Source organism: Loxodonta africana, chromosome 1, assembly GCF_030014295.1.
Source record: "Loxodonta africana isolate mLoxAfr1 chromosome 1, mLoxAfr1.hap2, whole genome shotgun sequence".
Lineage (NCBI taxonomy): Eukaryota > Metazoa > Chordata > Mammalia > Proboscidea > Elephantidae > Loxodonta > Loxodonta africana.
The window spans coordinates 211,259,687-211,279,210 of NC_087342.1; the positions used below are offsets into that span (position 1 = coordinate 211,259,687).

Genomic DNA, 19,524 nt, shown 5'->3' on the forward strand with positions numbered 1-19,524 from the left:
TCTGTTGTACCCAGGTACCTATGAATTGGAACTGACTCAATGGCACCTAACAACAGCAAGGAATACCAGTTAATTCAACTATTATTCAAACTTACTCATCAACCACTAAGGCTAAAGATGAGGAAATTGATGTTTTTATCAACTTCTGCAGTTCAAAATTGATCAAACATGCGATCAAGATGCATTGATATTTACTGGTGATTGGAACGCGAAAGTTGGAAACATAGAAGGACTGGTAGTGGGAAATTACAGCCTTGGTGATAGAAATGACGCTAGAGATGACACGACAGAACTTTGCAAGACAAACAACCTATTCATTTCAAACAGCTCTCTTCAACAACATAAACGGAAACTACACATGCGGACCTTGACAGATGGAATACACAGGAATCAAATCGACTACATCGGGGGAAAGAGTCCATGAAAGCTCAGTATCATCAGTTTAAGAACACGGCAGGGGCCAACTGTGGAACAGACCACCAACTGTTCATATGCAAATTCAAGATGAAGCTAAAGGAAATTAAAACAAGTCCATGAGAGATGAAGTATGATCTTGAGTATATCTCACCTGAATTTAAAGACCATCTCAAGAACATATCTGATGCACGGAACACAAATGACCAAAAACCAAATGAGTTGTGGGATGACATCAAGGACATTACACATGAAGAAAGCAGGAGGTCAATAAAAAGACAGGAAAGAAAGAAAAGACCAAAATGGATGTCAGGCAAGAATCTCTAAACTTGCTCTTGAAAGTCGAGTAGCCAGAGCTAAAGGAACAAATGATGAAGTAAAAGAGATGAACAGAAGATTTCACAGGTTGGCTCCAGAAGACAAAGTAAAGTATTATAATGAAATGTGCAAAGACCTGGAGTTAGAAAACCAAAAAGGAAGAACACACTCAGCATTTTTCAAGCTGAAAAAACTGAAGAAAAAATTTAAGCCTCGAGTTGCAATATTGACGGATTCTATGGGCAAGTCTTGAATGACATAGAATTCATCAAATCATCTATAGAATTCATAGGGAACATCAAAAGAAGAGAGAAGGAATACACAGAGTCACTGTACCAAAAAGAATTGGTCAATGTTTAACCATTTCAAGAGATGGCATATGATCAAGAACCAATGGTACCCAAGGAAGAATTCCAAGCTGCACTGAAGGCGCTGGAGAAAAACAAGGCTCCAGGAATTGACAGAATACCAATTGAAATATTTCAACAAACAGATGCCATCCTGGAATCCCTCCTGATCCATGCCAAGAAATTTGTAAGGCAGCTACCTGACCATCTGACTGGAAGAGAATCTATATTTGTGCCACTTCAAAAAAAAAGGTGATCCAACAGAATGCACAAATTATGGAACAGTATCATTACTATTACATGCAAGTAAAATCTTCTAGAAGATAATTAAAAAATGGTTGCAGCACTACATTGACAGGGAACTGCTGGAAATTTAAGCCAGATTCAGAAGAGAATGCTGATGTCAGGTGGATCTTGGCTGAAAGCAGAGAATACCAGAAGGATGTTTTACATGTGTTTTACTGACTACGCTAAGGCATTCGACTGTGTGGATCATAAACTATGGATAACATTGAGAAGAATGGGTATTCCCAAACACTGAATTGTACTCTTGAGGAACCTGTACATAGACCAAAAGGCGGTCGTTTGAACAGAACAAGGGGATATGGTGTGGTTTAAAGTCAGGAAAGGTGTGTGTCAGTGTTGTATCCTTTCACCATACTTATTCAATCTGTACGATGAGCAAGTAATCCAAGAAGCTGGACTATATGAAGAAGAATATGGCATCAGGATTAGAGGAAGACTCATTAAAATCTGCAATATGCAGATAATACAACCTTGCTTGATGAAAGCAAAGAGGACTTGAAGCACCTACTGATGAATATCAAAGACCGCAGCCTTCAGTCTGGATTACAGCTCAACATAGAGAAAACAAATATTCTCATAACTGGACCAATAAGCAACATCATGATAAACGGCTAGAAGATTGAAATAGTCAAGGATTTCATTTTTCTTGGATCCACAACTGGTGCCCACAAAAGCAGCAGTCAAGAAATCAAACGATGTATTGCATTGGACAAATGTGCTGCAAAAGACTTCTTTAAAGTATTAAAAATCAAAGATGTCATTTTGAGGACTAAGGTGCACTGGACCAAAGCAAAGGTATTTTCAATCACCACATATGCATGTGAAAGCTGGACAACGAATAAGAAAGACTGAAGAACTGATACATTTGAATTAAGGTGCTGGTGAACAATACTGCCAGAAGAATGAACAAATCTGTCTTGGATAAAATACAACCAGAATGCTCCTTAGAAGGGAGGATGGGGAGACTTCGCCTTAAATATCTGGACACGTTATCAAGAGGAACCACGCCCTAAAGAAGGACATCATGCTTGGTAAGGCAGATGGTCAGCGAAAAAGCGGAAGATCTTCAACAAGATGGATTGACACAGTGATTACAACAATGGGGTCAACATAGCAAGACTGCGACAACGGCACACAGGACTGGGCAGCACTCGTTCTGTTGCACATAGGATTGCTACGAGTCAGAACCGACTCAATGGCATTCATAACAACAACGACGAGAACATCATTGCCGATATTTGTATAGTTTGCATATTTAGTCAGAACATTTTTGAGTACAACATGCCACTTTTAATATTTTGCCACAATTTTTTTTTAATAATCATCACTGTGATTTCACTTTTCTAATGTTTTCCCATTACACAGCAAAAGTTATTAGGATTTATTAAGTGGAATTTCATATTAAAATAAACTTGGTCATAAAGAATTGAGTGAGATCATAATTAAAAATTAGTCTTTCATGTAAATCAAAATAAAACGAAGCAAAACCTTCAGAACACTTTCCTCTCTAAACGTAATATACATTGTTTTTTGATGATTTGATGACAAAATCAATTTGCATATGGGTGCACTGTAGGCAAAAACTGTATTCCAAGTTAAATGTGAAACTAAGAGAGGAAAAGAATAAGTTTTAGTTATTAACCTTTTATCCTCATATCAAAAATCTGCATCGCAACCGTCTTTGCTTTCCAAGATGCCAATTCTCCCCACAGGAACGCATGCACAACGTCTGGGAATCTAAAAATGAACAAGAAGGTTTAGAAGATGATGACACTCGTAACCAATTTAATAGTCATGCTTATTATTCACCCACAAAAACTGCTTTCCCTTAGGAAAGAAAATTTGGAACTGGAGCTCTCCAGATGCCTTTTTTTCCCCCAAGAAAAAAAATTTCCTTTTTTAAAAACATAGTTTAAATCTTTTGAGTAAATACTTGTATTAGCTGGGAATTGCCTGTAACAGCTAAAGTGAAGGCAATTATGAAAATAATGCGAGAGTTAAAACTTAATGTTTTAGAACTAGAAATTATGCCATTGGCGTCCATGATACAGTTCTGCCTTGGGGCTGAGATCCTACAAAATTTCTTTTGGTCCATCAGCAACTAAAGGCCACAGGATGAACTCTCAGACAATCTCTTAACAAGTTCTTTTCTCTAGTTAATTTATTTCGGTAATGCTATGTTCTGGGCTGCAAGTAATTTTTTAAATTGAAAACCAAAAACAGCCAAAGTAAAATACCAAGACTTCATCTCTAGTAAGAAGTAAAGAAAAGGACTTTCGAGTACTTAGAATTAAAGCCTGATGTAAAGAAATGCACGGAAGAGCTGTCAAACTACTTACACCAAATAGATTACTTGACTAACCATCTTAAGATGGTTTATCTTCCAGTATAAACGGTCTGTAACAAATGATCATATTACTACACTGCCCATAGATGGTTACTGCATATTTGTCATTTAAAAAAACAAAAACGTTCCTCCTTCTTCCAGGTGAGTTATTACCAAAACGTTCGTAGAAAGGACTAAAAGCATGGGAGACATGACAGTTAAAGTATGCCTTTCTCTGGAACCACTTCAAGTGAGCATCAGAAATGCTTAAAAGAAGCAGGTTGCTTTAATTCTCCTCCTCTTTTCTGCACATCACTGTGGTAGCATTTCAGGACACCCTGTGCACTTTGAGACATGAATCATTCTAAGTAAGTAGGCCCACTCGGTTCCTCAAAAGACACAAAAGGTGCAAAAATAGCTTCTGCAATTGAAGTAAGAACCACGTCAGCAACCAGATGAATGTGGATGGTCAGATAAGATTCTGTTGCTGAAAAGGGCAAATTATTAAGCAAATGCTAGCTTTATTTTCTTTTTTAAACTGTGTTCTTGCCTCAAGTCAACCTTTTTCTTTTTTTGCCTTTCAAAATGACATCTAACAAGCTCTATTCTCAAAAATGAAAGCTTCATCAAAGCCAAATAGCATGAGTGATTAATCCTTTTGATACTAAATTTTTATTAAAAAAAACTGATGCTATGTATTTTCATGAATATGGCATGCTGATTCAAAAACTAATTTAGAATTTGTGATATGAATTATGAATTTTGAGATATATGATCTGATAATACAAGCCACCAATAAGTCTAGTGGCACGGTGGTGCCAACGATCTATGGTATGACAATATACGAATAAGAACTAAATACACAGTTTATTGTGAGTGCCTTTTCATTAAGTTACAGGAGGAACCTCTGGTTTTCCAGATATGACACAGAAAAACCAAAATAAACCCATCAGGGCTCCCCAAGTATCACATAGAAAAGCCGAAATCACTCTTGCAACTCTTATCTCACAGAAATAAAGGAAATGAAGACAAAAGTTTACAAAACTAACACATCCAGGAAGCCCCACCTAATATAATGCTCAACCTACACAACTATGAGTTCCAACTCAGGTCAAAAGAGATCCACCTTGACACTAAATGCATTAGAACCGGAATAAGGTCTACCTATGAAGTTCAGAGGCATAAAAAGTGGCTGGTATGCTATTGGGGCCCTGGTGGCACGGTGGTTAAGAGCTGGGCTGCTAACCAAAAGGTCTGCAGTTCAAATCTACCAGCAGCTCCTTGGAAATCCTATGTGGCAATTCTACTCTGTCCTATAGGGTTGCTATGAGTTGGACTCGATGGCAATGGGTTTGGTTGTTTTTTTGGTGTACCATTACACCAATAGTAACAAAAGTTAAACACTGATGAAATAGTGATGGTGTCCTAAAAAATACCATATATGTTCTATGAAATCATTGACTAGATCTCTATTTTTTTAACACACAGACACACACACAGCCTCTCACTCTCAAGTAAAAGTGCTTAAAAAAAAAAAAAAAAAACCTGATTTGATACTAAGGTAAATTATGGTGTCCTCCCAGTAGAAAATAAGAGTTCATCATTGAGTTCTGTTTTGCACTCCGAGCAAAACTTACCCATGACATAAATGGGCCAAGATTCTACAGAGGTAGCTACTTATGGGGAATAATAACTTGCAGTACTCAGTGACTACCTGTGATTGACAACCCCACAGTCAGTGAACTAAGAGGCAAGAAAGTAAAAGGAGAGCTCAGTCCTTGGTTGGCCAGTACTGACATCCACTTCCTCTGGCTGTGTTGCAGCTGTGAGACAGGGAGCACCCATTCCCAAACCCAGATACCCTCATTCCTACCAACAGCTTCCCCAAGTAAAACAGAGTACTTGAGTAGCCCCAGATGAGCATGGTGGGTGCCATCTTCCCAGTTTTGGCTCTGCTGTTCCAATCTTACTTTAAGAAACTGTGGCTCTAGGAAATGGAGAACACTCGTCTCCTGACATGCACATGTATCTGAGATTTGGATTACAGGAACTCTCTCTTTTCACCCAGTGAGAGGTTTATAACTCATGGCCTCTTTAATGTTTGAGTTTTCCCTTCAAGAACAGAAAAGCAATGGTGATAATGTTATACTTACATTTTGTTTGCCAGCAACTTCCAGAGAATTTGTGTGATAAAGCAAAGATCCAGAGGACAGTAACATAAAAGATATGCCACAGACTTCATCAATTTTGCACAAATCATTCTGTTGCAAACTGGAATCAGTAATGGCCTCTACAAGGGAGGTAATTGTTGCTACTACTACAACACAGATGGGGAGATAACCAACTTGGAAAACTATTTTTGCGATAATTTTAACTGTATTTTTGGGCCTCAGTTCCTCCATCAAAATAAAAGAAAAATATTCCTGCAAACAGCTGTAGAGAATGTAGTAGGACAACTCATGCTTATATTCCCTAAAAACCAATCCTTCACACAGAATACCATTTAAATAACAGAATAAAAGAAAAGTGTAGGAATTTTCATTTCTTTAAGTCTACTTTTAGGTTATTAAATTCATAAAAAAAAAATCACCAGGCAATAAATGCTTAATATTTCATAAAACTAACAAGTTTTCAGAAAATAGTGCCAACAGATCTTGTTAAATATCCCCAGGTCATTTAAAATTCATTCCTAATTATGAGGTGAAAATTATCTTCCCTTTTACTAACAAGGTACAGACATATTCTTCTGCCTGCCTCAGGTTCACGGGAGAGACCCTTGAATATATTTTCCAATCCTCTATCTCTTATTTGTAAAAAAAATACTTGGGAAGTTTAAGTATTACAGTTTTTATCCTCGTGGTTTCTCAGCCTTTCTACTCTTAAAAAAAATCACTGAATCCTTCATATTACATATTTATTCTTGAATGTTTACTGGTTATTATCATTATACTAAGCAAGGATAGGGTCAGGCGAATCATGATAGGTAGGTAGGTAGGTAGGTAGATGATAGATGATGATAGATAGATAGACAAAGTTTTCAAATGTCCATTTTTTTTCCAGAAGAACTTTATTATTTCCATTCTCTATTCTTCCAAATAATTTTAAAACAAGTTACTCTCTCTTTGGAAACCCTGGTGGCATAGTGGTTAAGTACTACGGCTGCTAACCAAGAGGTCAGCAGTTTGAATCCACCAGGTGCTCCTTGGAAACTCTATGGGGCAGTTCTACTCTGTCCTACAGGGTCACTATGAGTCAGAATCGACTCAAGGGCAGTAGGTTTGGTTTTTGGTTTTTACTCTCTTTTTAAATATGACTCTTGGATGAATCTTGTAAGAGGTTAAAGTTTCACTGGCACATCTCTCATACAAAGATAAGTACCTCCCCTCACCCTTGTCTTTTCTGAGGTTACACAAATGCAGGCTAGATAATAATTTTAGTAAAAGAGCTTACATAATAAACCATTAATAATTTAGAAGAGAGTTGTCACAGTTAAAAACAGTAATTACTTGCATTAAATCTAGGGATGATTGCTAAAGAGGACCTGGAAACAAGATATGCTACCTATATTTCTCAGTTAAAAAGGGTATCTAAGAATGACATATTGAAAAGAACAAACACTACTTTTCATACATTAGAGAAAATACCTTTAGTTTATAGTAGGAGGTCCAAAGAGATTCAAAAGCAGTGACTACAGAAGAGAGAAGGGTACTGAAAGAGAAATGGGTGTTTGAGATACACTTCATCAATTCCACAAGTTTTATGTAGAGGGGCATGTTTTCTCCTTTATAAAACAAAACAAAAGGCTCTAAAATTGCCAATCGTTCTACCTTGTAGTGTTTAGAATGATGGGGTAGGAGGAGGTTGGGAAGTGGTAGTGAAGGCAGACACAGGTTGGAATGATACATGAACGTAAACATACATAACCACTTTTATAAGTATGATGACTATAAACTTGGATCTTTAGGAACAGTTTCAATATGAAGGGAAGGGTTGGAGTTGGGGTTTGGAATGTGAAGAAGAAGAAGAAAAAAGGTTACAGAGATATGAGTAGGAAAGGGAAAAATGGTAATTTTGAAACATAAAGCAATTCATTCCTGGGAAACCAATGTAGAAAGAAGGCTTTGGAAAGTCAAGAAGATGCAAGAGAAGCAAGAGAAGAGGGACTCCAATGGAGTATTCAGAAGAGGAGGCTGGGGCAAACAGCATCGAAATTAGCCTACTTGACAATTTCTCTTAGGGTCTGGTTCTAAAATCTGTCTGAGTGGTCAGTGCTGGTACACAGAAAAGATATGAAATGAAACACTGGGTAAATTAAAACTATTTTACAAAGCAGGCTCATGAGAATTAGTGATTGGAACTTAACCCTATGTAATTAGGATTTCTGACTATTTTATGACACTTTTGGACATTTATTAAATGCTTACTACCGGCCAGAAAATGGGCTAAGCTTACAAAGTACAAAAGAGGAAAAGGCAGGCACTCTAGTCAAAGAACTCAGAGCCCAGGAGGGAGATAACTGTGAACAAACGAGTTCAACAAATTATTTTAGGTGCTTGAATATAAATATAAACACAGTATAGGGGGACCACAAAAGAAGGGATGGTCAATTCTATCAGAGACTTAGGAAATGCTTTATAAAGGCAATGATATTGAGCTATATTTTTAATGAAAACCTGGTGGCACATTGATTAAGAACTTGGCTGCTAACCGAAAGGTTGAAGGTTAGAATGCACCAGACACACCTCTGGAGAAAGATGTGGCAGCTTGCTTCCAGAAAGATTACAGCCTTGGAAACGCCACGGGGCAGTTCTACTCTGTCCAACAGGGTCTCTATGAGTCAAAATCGACTTGATGGCAACAGGTTTTTGGTTTATGTGTGCTAATATATGAATACGGCATTTTCAATGTTAAGATTTAGAAATAAGTACATTTGTCAGATGAAGTAAAAATACAAGACTATCATTCCAGTTTCTCTACAGTTTAATATACTTCAGTGTGGTGAAATGTTAGTTCATGGGGATGCTTAGGGGATAAGGTGTTCTAGTTATACAACCTTATGGTTAGGTAAAGATCACAGAGAAACTTATTTTTGTTTTAACATCTGCTAGTGATTATTTCCAAAAGTGCATTAGCCTTCTCCTTGAGTTAATTACAGTACACAGAACACAATTTAATCTTTCTTTGATGATTCAGGATCATATAGTGCCCTGCAGCCATCATCCCGCATCTCAGCTATGATCGTCTGGTGTTGGCAATGCTAACTTTTCCCCACATGTGGCCTTAAATACATATCATCGTTCAGCTGATCATGTTTTCTAAGACCAGAATTGTAACTGAGGTTTGTTTTCCTGGCCACAGATTTGACATCAAATAAGTCATGTATCTAATATGTTTTAAGAGCAAATATAAACTATAAACTTCTATCACCATTTAATTTTTGAGATTATCCTAAATTATAGATGCATTTTTAGTAACGTGAAAGAATTTAAAAGTAACTGAATTCCTCAGCCAGCTAACAGATAAAAAAAAGAGAGAATGAAAGAAAAAGAGAGAGAGAAAGAAAGAAACAGTGAAAAAAACAACAAAAAACTGACAACCAGAGAAGTCAAAAGGCTTGCTTAAAGACCCACAGCTAACTCTGATGGGTCTGAGCTTTGGTTTAAGTCTTTAAACTTTTAAGTCAATTATTTTCCAGTATCCATATCACTTCCTCTTATTGGAAGTTTATTAATCTGACCCTATAGCAGAAACTGGAGCCCTGGTGGCCCAGTGGTTAAGAGCTTGGCTGCTCACCAAAAGGTCGGCAGTTCAAATCCACAAGCCGTTCCTTGGAAACCCTATGGGCCCGCTCTACTCTGTGTATAGGATCACTATGAGTCAGAACTGACTTGACGGCACCTAACAACAACAGTAACAACATAGTAGAAACAGACTGAATGAGTAAAAGAATGAAAAATGAAATACAAATGATATTGATCATTGAATGAACAAAGACGTTTATGGCTTTGAAGTTACTCAAAGAAACCGAAAATGGCAAACAACTAAAAACCAATGCTCCATTGAACTGACTGTCCATTTTCATAGAAAAATGCAGATAAATTCAATGAAAAAATCACTTCTTCCAAAATGAATAAGTGGTAGCAAAATTAGGTGTCATAATATCAGTTTTTACAAGCAGTGCATTGTTTAGTGTCCAAAACAAAAATAATTACTTCACAATCCTTTTTCTGCATAAGCTATTTTCCTTCATCAAGCTTCTTATGCTCTTATAGCGAAACACTTATTAAAATAATACGTTTAGCAGAATCATGACCTCACCTTCCTAAAAGAAAGGATAACTCTTTCACTAGCAGTCACTGGAGGTGAGCTGGTGGTTCAGAATACCAAATTTTCACAAAAAAATAGGATAATCCCACCACCACAGGTACTACTGGTCCTGCAGAATGGTGTATGCCTGCATTGTTTTTGCAAAAGGCCGGGCCAATTAGATGTTTCCTATAAATAACATCATTTTTCTTTTCATTTGTGATTCATCTTCTCATTTTCCTTCCCCTGTTTTCTGTCCCTGAATGTTTTTATTTGGTAGGTAGTACAGAAACAATAAATTGCTTGGGAATGCTACATTAAAAAAAATAGTATCTTAGATCTTGAAGGAAGGCTAGCTAGGATTTGGCAGGTAGAGATGCAAAGGAAAGGCATTTAATGTGAATATTATCACTGTGCAATAAAGAAATGAAAGGAATGTTGGAGAAACAGTTGGTGTGACTGGAACATTGGGTATATTGAGATAATAGAAGTTGGGGTTTGGAGGGAAAGGTTGTGGCAGATGACAAAGGGACTTTATTTGGTAGGCAGTGGGAGCCATGGGAGGCTCTAAGAAGATGATTGCCACAATCATAGAGATATTTTAGAAAGTTCAAACTGATATCCCATCTCTTTCCATCTTTTTTGGACAGACGTCTGCAAATATGTAGACTGAAAAAGAATCCAGATTGAAGGGAAGTTTGTTTTAAGACAAAGGGTATATAAAGCTAAGGAGAAAAAGATACAAGAGATAAGATAATTAACAGAATAAACTCTTGGGAATGTGAAAAAGAAAAGAGACCTCAAAGTATAGATAAAAGGATTAGTTTCAGAAGAAAGAAAATAAACTCTTCTGTTCTAGACTGGAAGGAAGGAGGAAATAATGAAGCAAGATAGCTGTTTAGATAAAGAGAAGAGAAACTGAGGGGCTCCATTATGATGCTTTTATCTTCTCAGGAAAGTGGTGGGGGGGGCTAGGTCATCTCTGGGAGTGAGAGAGAGAGTTGGTTGGAGGTTTAAACAGCCATTTGCCAGGGGGCCTTCAACAGTCTTAGGAAGAAGACTATCTCTTAAGGTTGTTGTTGTTGCTGTTAGGTACCATGGACTTGTTTCCAACTTACAGTGACTCTAAGTACAACACAACACTTCCTGGTACTGCACCATCCTCACAATCGTTTCTATGTTTGAACCCATTGTTCCAGCCACTGTGTCAATGCATCTCATTGAGGGTCTTCCTCTTTTCGCTGACCCTCTACTTTACCGAGCATGATGCCATTCTCCACGGATTGGTTCCTCCTGGTAACATGTCCAAATGGCATGAGACAAAGTCTCACTATCCTCGCTTCTGAGGAGCACTCTGACTGTACTTCTTCCAAAACAGATTTGTTCATTCTTCTGTTAGTCTACTCAATATTCTTCACCAACATTATAATTCAAAGGCTTCAATTCTTTTTTGGTCTTCCTTATTCATTGTCAAGCTTTCATATGCATATGAGGCAATTGTAAACACCATGACTTGTGTCAGGTACACCTTAGTCCTCAAAGTGACATCTTTTTTTTTTTTAACACTTAAAAAGGTCTTTTGCAGCAGATTTACCCAATGCAATACATCCTTTGATTTCTTGACTGTTGTTTCCATGGACGTTGATTGTAGATCCAAAAAAATTAAATCCTTGACAGCTTCAATATTTTCTCCATTTATCATTATGTTGTTTATCGGTCCAGTTGTGAGGGTTTTTATTTTCTTTATGTTGAGGTGTAATCCATCAGTAAGCACATCAGAATGTATGGTAAATTAATAAGTATTTCCAAGTAATTTGATAATACACTATATCCAAAAAATTATCTTTTACTTTTCAAAAACCTCTAAAGATGAACTGTAAGCCAGTATGTATAAATAGTAGATTTAAGGCATATTTTTAAAACTTTATATACAGTAATTTGACTGTTTCTTTAAAAGTGAAGCAGAGAACATCTCCTTTATACTGTAAATGTAAAAAATGGCCTATTTTGATTTTAGAAATATTATTGAGTTTTAACCTAAACCCGATCCACCACTGAGTCAAATCTGACCCATAGCAACCCTGTAAGACGGAGTAGAATTGCCTGGTTGGTTTTCCAAGGCTGTAAATCTTTATGGAAGCAGACTGCCACATTTTTTTCCTGCGGAGCGCTGGTGGGTTTGAACTGCCACCCTTTCAGTAAGCAGTAGAGCATCTGACCACAGCGCCACCAGAGCTCCTTTACGGAGTTATAGAAGTACAAATTATTAGTTAATATATAGAATATTGATTCATTCCATTATCAAATTAATTACATATAGTCAACCGTATATGAAATACATTTAAAGTCAAAAGCCATTTGAATATCCCACAAGACCTAGGGCAGTGGCTCGTAAAGTCGGCACTCTAATAGAGATTTGTGGGTTGAATGGATGGATGAATAAATAATAAATAAATATGAGGAAATTAATAAATGAACTATGAATGAGCATAAATAAACCTGTGTGTGTGTGTGTCCAGCACCTGAAGAAGAAAGTGTTCTTGTTTGAGGAATGGCAAACAGCATCACAAGCCCTCAGACAAGGAAGGTGGAAGGCATCTTAGCAACACCACCTCCAGACACAACAATTGAGGAAACTGACGCCCAGTGAGACGGTGTGATTGACCTAATTTGATTTCTGGGAAGTTGAGCATCCCAAAATTTCAAAAGAGGATTAGTATTAGAATTTCTGGCACTCTTCCAGCCATAAGACATAAGAACAAATTATCTTCGAAATGTTAAGAGGTACAGAAAGTAGATAAATTGTGCTGGAAATTTAGATTTAAAAAGGTGGCAGAAATGCATATTTTACCAAATCATATGTGTAAAAATCCAAACATTTTACCCGTTGTCAAGTATCTATCTCATCTCAGTAACTAAACTGAATGGTTAAGATTTAGGCTTACATCTCTACTCAAGATATAGACAAGAAATGTTAATTTATCTTGGTCTCTCCAATTTCTCACTTTTCTCTTGCTACTTCTTTATTTATTGGAGTGGTTATTAAAATTGCTAGAGAGCTGCGAAGTTTGATGCTGGCTCTATGTATACTTATACCAAATATCTAAATGTGAAAAATCATTGAAAACTGGGGGTGGGGAGGAAGGCAGCTCCTGAACTTGAACTTGAAGCATCTGAAGACAACACAGCCAAAACCTTCTGCCTCTGCCCCGAGTGATGATCAAGGGCCAAGCAAGAGATGTGACATGCCATTTCCTCACAACTGATAATTTATCACATTTTTCAAAAGTGAATAAGATTATTGGAACGAGAGAGAAAAGGTGCTATGAGAAGAATTCTGGATTTTGATCCAGGAAATCCATACTCTGTGCTAGTACTAATTCTTGGTAGCTGTGTAATCTTGGACAATTTATTTAATCTCTCTGATCCTTCTTTTTAACTCATCAAATGCAAACAGCAATCCCTCCCACTCGTGGTGTTGTAACCAAGGATGCCCAGCATAACACCAGTAAAAGAGGTGCCATTGAGTTGATTCTGACTCATGGCGACCCCACGTATGTCACAGTAGAACTGTGCCCCATAGGGTTTTCAGTGGCTGATTTTTCAGAAGTAGATCAGACCTTTCTGTCCAGTCATCACTGGCTGGACCCGAACCGCTAACCTTTCTGTTAGCAGCTAAGTATGTTAACCATTTGTACCACCCAGGGACTCCATCTGGCAAGTAAGTACCCAATAAGCTGATTTTTTAAAGGTGACGGGGCCAAGGCAATAATTAAAAATATCCACTCTCATCATTCTATACAACTACCTAAAGCAGAATATCACAAATAGCCATCTGTACTTACATTGTTTAGGCATTTAGAAAATATTTTTTCTTGGTCTGAATATTCATTTTTTATGGTGTTATTAGTGATTGAGGTGACTTTTTTCAGCATTTTAATCAATAATTTATCAAGAGAAATTAATAATGATTCTAGGCCACTTCCCCCACCCAATTCAATGATTACCCAAATATGCATTCCTTGCTACTACGAGCAAGATTAGGTGTCTATTCTGGTTTATTTAGCAATGAAAAATGAGCTGTGTGGTTCCTAGGCTTCTAATGATTTAAAATGAAGAGACATGGGAGAAATTTATATTGTTTCAGTGTCAGGAAGAATTAGTTTTACTGAAAACTGACTTCACAAACACTACATTTGGGGCCTGTTCTATGTCCCTCTTTAGGCTGGCTGATAGAAAGCTAAAAATCTAAAGTTGTGGCCTTCCTCTACTGAAGTATCTAGGTTTTCTTGGCATGTATTTTGGTCACTAACATCACTGCTAGCTTCAAGTACTATTTTTACTTTTGTTTCCTATTGTCTCGTATTCACACTTACCAACACACACACACACAATAATGGGGACTATTGCAAAACATACAATGAATATAGCTAGGGACTGGCATAGTGGTTAAGAGCTATGGCTGCTAACCAAAAGGTCAGCAGTTCGAATCCACCAGGCACTCCTTGGAAACCCTACAGGGCAGCTGTACTCTGTCCTATAGGGTCGCTATGAGTTGGAATGGACTCGACGGCAACTGGTTTGGTTTGGCTAGAAGAATTGAATCTATTTTGTACATTTCAATAGCGTTTGAGCAGTCCAACTGTGAAAAACGAAGTGGTTCCAGGTATATAAAAGTACTGTGGAAACTCCCTGACTGTTTGTCTTTTCCTTCAGCCTTCAACTGTACTGATTCCCTGAAAAGAAATGATTTCATAAATACAACAGAAAAGGGATATATAACACAATTCAGTGGAAATACTAATAATCTTCTCTGTCTCTAAGGGACTGTAAATGAATAATATGGAAATAATATGGTCAAATTATATTATCTTTGAGACATGGTCAAATTTCCAGCGACTGTCAAAGCTCCACAGCAGACGTGGTAAACACATCTGACATCCTCTTGGACACACCTAACTTCAACTGGCAGATCTCACACACAAATCCCGGGGAGTGAATTCAAGAGGCTGGATGGATGTTTTGTATTTTTTGAACATCCATGGGGTATAAAATCAGATTTAGAAATGTGGACTTTAACAAATTTTGAACCCATTTGATCTGAAGGCATTTCAAGTCTCAAACCACACTCTTCTTTTGAAGTGTGACATAAGCATTAACCATTCCGTTGTGGTGTGCCATTGAGTCAGTTCTGACTCATAGAGACCCTATATTACAGAGTAGAATAGATGGGGTTTCCCAAGCTGTAATCTTTACGGGAGCAGATCACTAGTCTCTCCTGCAGAGCAGCTGGTGTGTTTGAACCATTGACCTTTCAGTTAGCAGCCGAGTGCTTAACCATCGTGCCATCAGGGCTCCTTTCAGCTATCCTGTTTTATTAAAATTATTAAATTATTAAAAATTACATTACATGTTATTAAAGTTTTAAACAATGAATTAAAGGGCCTGAAAACTATTTTTCCTGTCATTTCAATTAAATGACTATATGTGATTTAGTTTGATCTTTGTTTTTTTAAACAAAATCCAAATACCAGAGAATGTGTTTAGAATTTTGCAGTTTGGATTTCAGTCAACATTAACCATTATTCAAAATGGGCATACTGGCTTTATTCTTAAACTCTTCATAGCCATGTAGGTAATTTGGAAAACACAATTTAAACAATGCAAGCGGAAATAACTCACCCTGAAAAAAATTATAATAAATCAGAGAAATAATGTTTTCGTTTCAGTTTTCAAAATGGCTTGCCAAAATCTTCAGGCCCACGGATGGTCTCAATTCACACACTGTCCAGTAATTCCACATTTACTGATGTTTTTGGGTTCTCACTTCCATCTCTCATATGTCACCAAAAGGAAAAGATTTTGCTTTAAAAAATCATATTAAGAATTCTTCCTTAGTACAGATTCTCATGAAAACAAACAAAAGTGGAGAAAAATAAGCAAAAACAAATAAGCAAACAAAGACACAAAGAGGATTACAAAATTAAATATGGTATCATTTTGCCTAATTTCTATCAGGCTTGCTTTGGTTTTATTGAGGGCCTTTGACAGGGTGCCAGAATTAATTTTATTGCAGCATCTGCTCTATGGTTTTTAATGGGTATACACGACTTGAACTAGTAGATTATATTTCTTTTAATTAGCAACTAGCAAAAGAAAGCGTTATAATAATGTCTTGTATATGTACATTATTTTATTTTTCAAAGGATGTAATTTCAGCCTCATAATGTCCCTCTAACATAAGAAGAGTAAGCATTATTAGAAATGAGGAAACTTGGGCTCAGAGAGGTTAAGCAATTACTCAAAGATCACACAGTGAGAAGCCCCCGTCCTCCTCCTTCTCAGTGCAAAGCTATTTCCATGGAACCACATGGATCCTGTAAGCCAGTGCTAAGAGAGCCTGTATGCAACTCGTGTTTGGGAGAGAGAGAGGTTTAAAATGCCCTCTGCTATGGACTGACCTTGGGTGAGTTACTTGCTTTCTCTGAGCTTGGATTTCCTTATGTGTAAAATGGGAATGATAAACGTGCTGGCCCACTTCTACGCAGCTTAATTAGCGAGTGGAAAATCGAGATGACAATCTGTCTATTTTAAACTGCCAAATAGTAGAAATTGTTTTTGTTGATATGAATGGAGAGTTTTGCTTTACCCTTATGTTGCTGAAGAATCTAAAACAGAAGACATTAAAAGGCCTGAGTCCTAACACGTCCTACTTCACTGAGGTCCCAGAGCAAGTACTACCAACATAGTAACCAGTTAGAAAGCTTTTACACAATAGATCACTGTGACTTCTTCAGGATTTATCAAGGCCAGCCTAAATCTTCTGTTCACATCTGTCAACAAACTTTTATTAATTTTATTCACTAAATAGAAATCATTTTAGTATTCACCCATCTGTGAGTTTCCATTGAAGTAGGGACATACAAAGGCTGGGAAGGACCAGGCATGTGAGTTCTACTCTTCCTCTGTTGCAGGTGGAGTTCCTAGATGGCACAAATAGTTGAGCACACGATAACCAAAAGGTTGGTGGTTCAAATCCACCCAGGGGCTCCTCAGAAGAAAGGTCTGGCAATCTACTTATGAAAGGACACAGCCACCGAAAATCCTAAGGAGCACAGCTCTACTCTGAAACACATGGGTCACCATGAATCTGAATCAACTTAACGGTAACTGGCTCTTGTGCAGGCATGCAACATCCCCAACCTAGAAGCTAAAAAAGGACTTGTTTTATCTGTGCCTGGCACGTTCTACATTAGAAATTCACCTTTAGTAAATAAAAGGAAAGATACGCAAAAAAAAAACAAAAAAAAAACCCCACCAAGATAACTAGTTTTCTTAACTTGGGGGGCGGGGGGGAGGAATTAATGATACACTGGAAAACACCTTTAAATATTCACATCTACTCAGTGACTCCTTGTCCACGAAAGTGACAGGACTCTGCCACTGAAGATAACACGGATAGCACAGCACATTCGCTCTTAACGTTTCTGCATTTGGAACATGGCTCTTTTGATATTACATCTAACCAGGTCCTTTCCCTTCAAACTTGATAACAATAAACACATTGTTCCAAAACTGGAGCTAAGTGAATAGAATGAAAGAAATAGTATAATAAACAAGCCTGTGGGAAACCTTATTTAATTACCTACTCTCATGACTTGTGGAAATCCTGGTGGTGTAGTGGTTAAGTGCTACTGCTGCTAACCAAAGGGCTGGCAGTTTAAATCCACCAGGCGCTCCCTGGAAACTCTGTGGGACAGTTCTACTCTGTCCTATAGGGTTACTATGTGTTGGAATCGACTCCACGGTAGTGGGTTTGATTTCTTTTTACCATGACTTGTTTCATAAAATAGATCTTCCTTTCTGTTCTCCTAATGGAGAAAGGGAGACAGAAGGTAGGACTCCTAGGGCATAAATAAGCAAGAGAGAGAAACAAAAAAACCCGACAACATGGACATAGAACTCAGAACCTAAACATATGAGCACAACATATGGAAAACATACTTAAATAGTACCTCTTTACCAAGGAGGGTTTTACTATAATTGGAGGGTTTTCATGTTACTGTCAGCTTATTTTCTCTGGCAACTAGCATTATTTGGTTTAATTTCTATGAATACAAACTGAGGTTAGATTGTAAAATAGTTACCCTTGAAAGTTCTGGAAGGGAAATTTTATTTTTAAGTGTTAATTAAACTTAATCTACACAAGCGAAGTCCAAACTGAACTAAAATATTCTGTTCTAAATTGTTTCACAGCCCTTTTCTACATGGAACAAAGGAAATACTTGTAACTCATCAAATGGAATGAATCTGAAATACTTTCCTCAAGGAGACAGTAATTCGAATTTTAAACTAATAGGAAAACAAATTATTTAGTGAATGAAGACAATGGCACCCAAAATTATAAACACAGAGTTATTCTTCTTGAAAAACAGCTTTTCCCATGTATGCATATGTGCTTGGTGTGCTCAAGGAGTGCGTACCCACGTCTAGAAAATCCTTCCCTTTGTTGCTCATGGTAATTTATGTCAAGGCAAAGCATTAAAAAGAATTCTGAATTGGGCTTCTGGGTAACAGTGGCTAGTGCCTGTCCCACGTGAAGGAAGAAGCGATTAGAAATTCTCTCTTCCTTTGATTTATGTGGTAGGGAGAGGAGGTCAGGAGTCTTTCCTAGCACTGTTACCACCACGCAGGGAGCTAGCCTGAGGACAAATCCGCTACACAGAGAGGACAGAATCAAAAGAACCCTAACAAAAGAAACCAGATCCTGAGGACATCACAAGTCTCTGGATCAGGCCATGCCTGAAAGCACACTACCCTTGGACTGTTGAGAATTGTAAGCCAATAATTTTCCCATTTTTTGCTTTATATAGTTTGGGTCAGGCTCTCTGATCCTTGGAATCAAAGGCATCATACAAATGCTATGATTAAAATACTTTTGTTCAAATTGATTTGATTATTATTCTTCACGTCCTAGCTCTACCTGCACACCACCAGGAAGGCATGACTCCAAGGAATAACAAGGTTGTACAGTCTTTTACCCAGGTGGCATTTATCTGCCTATCCCGCTCTCTCAAAATGAGAAGCAATTCTGCTGCTGACTGCTTAAGGTCAAGGGTAACCAAATGATAACAGTATCAGAGTGATGAAGTACGTGGACTATGGAGTTAAGACAGAACTGGGTCTTAATTCTAACACATCATTCACTAGCTGAGAGAAAAAAGACTTTGGTTAAATTCCTAACTCTCCAAACTTCTGCTTCTTCAAAATAAAACTTGGATAATAATATTTATGCTAAGATGATGTTGCAATTATTAAATGAGATTAAAAAAATTACAACAACAACAAAAAAGTTGTCGTCATGTGTGTCAGAATAGAACTGTACTCCGTAGGGTTTTCAATAGCTGATTTTTTACAAGTTGATCACCAGGCCTTTCTTCCAAGGCACCTCTCGGTGGGCTTGAAGCTCCAACCTTTCGGTTAGAAGCTGAATGCATTAACGATTTG

General features: G+C 37.4%; 1 protein-coding gene across 7 annotated transcripts in view; it reads right to left on the minus strand.

Annotated features, from left to right (window-relative positions):
• HIVEP2 (HIVEP zinc finger 2) overlaps positions 1-19,524 on the minus strand; it is a 237,244-nt gene that overhangs the window by 35,477 nt on the left and 182,243 nt on the right. For 6 of the 7 annotated variants that reach the window (XM_023552696.2, XM_023552737.2, XM_023552640.2 and 3 more), the window contains one exon: positions 3,028-3,122. The exons of the other annotated variant lie outside the window; for it this stretch is intronic. The gene's annotated coding sequence lies outside the window, so the exon portion shown is untranslated. The remainder of the gene's footprint in view (positions 1-3,027; positions 3,123-19,524) is intronic. 7 annotated transcript variants of the gene reach the window in all.